General features: G+C 46.3%; 1 pseudogene; it reads right to left on the reverse strand.

The window, feature by feature from the left end:
• Positions 1 to 285: 285 nt before the first annotated feature.
• Positions 286 to 663, reverse strand: LOC142841371 (jupiter microtubule associated homolog 2 pseudogene; annotated as a pseudogene).
• Between the last annotated feature and the right edge of the window lie 430 nt (positions 664 to 1093).

The raw sequence follows: 1093 nt of genomic DNA on the forward strand, positions 1-1093 counted from the left end.
CGCCCCACTTTATCCCCACAGATGTGTATCTTGGCAGTCTGGAAGGCACAGTCCTTCTGCAGCCCCTCCAAAGGGGCTATGAGCAGGCAAACCCACGTGCATGACCAACCCTCTCCCACCATGACTCATTTGGGTTAAAGGAAGCACTAACATTTCAATACCCTATCTCTGAGTTTCTGGTCTGAGCACAGGCAGAGGAGGAGCCTTTCAATTGAAGGAGAAGCTGGATTTCCCTCCTGCTGGGTTCAGGACCTTGTGAGACTGAGACTGCGGTCCCAGTCTGGGCTAATGACTGTCAACTGTAGGTGTAGGCTCTGTTATTTTGGCATAGTCTGTTTCTCTTGAGCTTCCCTTCTCGCTCTGCTCTCCTCTGGGTGAGTTTGATGTATCTTTCAGGTCCGATTTAGAGTCTTCACCTTCACATAGAAAAACATGATCCTTGGGCTTGTTTGGGTGTGCAGTGGCAGTGACTGGGGACCCAAATATGTCACTAGTTTTCCCGCCAGGTGGGTTCAGTCGTTGTCGAGTCTGCACAGTAGAAGATGCATCAAAGATACCACTTCCTTTGCCCCCTGGAGGATTGATCCGCTTCGGTAGGTTTTTAGGTTCTTCAGTTGGTCCAAAAATATTAGATGCTCTTATTAGGTTTGCTTGAAGGAACATTTTCTTCTGGACTACCAAAAAGATTGCTCGATTCTCCTCCTGGGGGCTTCATGAATCTGGAGCCTGACTAGCCAGCCTGGCCGTCTGCGCCCTGGAACATGTAGGCGGCCACCTCGCGTTTCTCTAGATCTCTTTTCCTACTGTGAAGTTGTTACCTCAAACAAATAAGGGAGCATGCTAATTCCTGAGCCCTTAGAGGAAGAAGTGAAGGAAATTCTTACCCTAAGATTCATGCTGGTTAAGGGAGACACAACTGTGAGTTATCTGAAGCTTTTTATATAATAGGATGTATATTAAATGGTTTTCTCTAACTAGTGAATTTACCTGATTACTGTTACCCTTTTTTTCGGCTAATAGACACACCCATACATCAAATGTCTTACTTCTAGCTTGCATACAGTGAACCATATCTAGTCATGAAGAGCTTGAG

Source organism: Microtus pennsylvanicus, chromosome X, assembly GCF_037038515.1.
Source record: "Microtus pennsylvanicus isolate mMicPen1 chromosome X, mMicPen1.hap1, whole genome shotgun sequence".
Classification (NCBI taxonomy): domain Eukaryota; kingdom Metazoa; phylum Chordata; class Mammalia; order Rodentia; family Cricetidae; genus Microtus; species Microtus pennsylvanicus.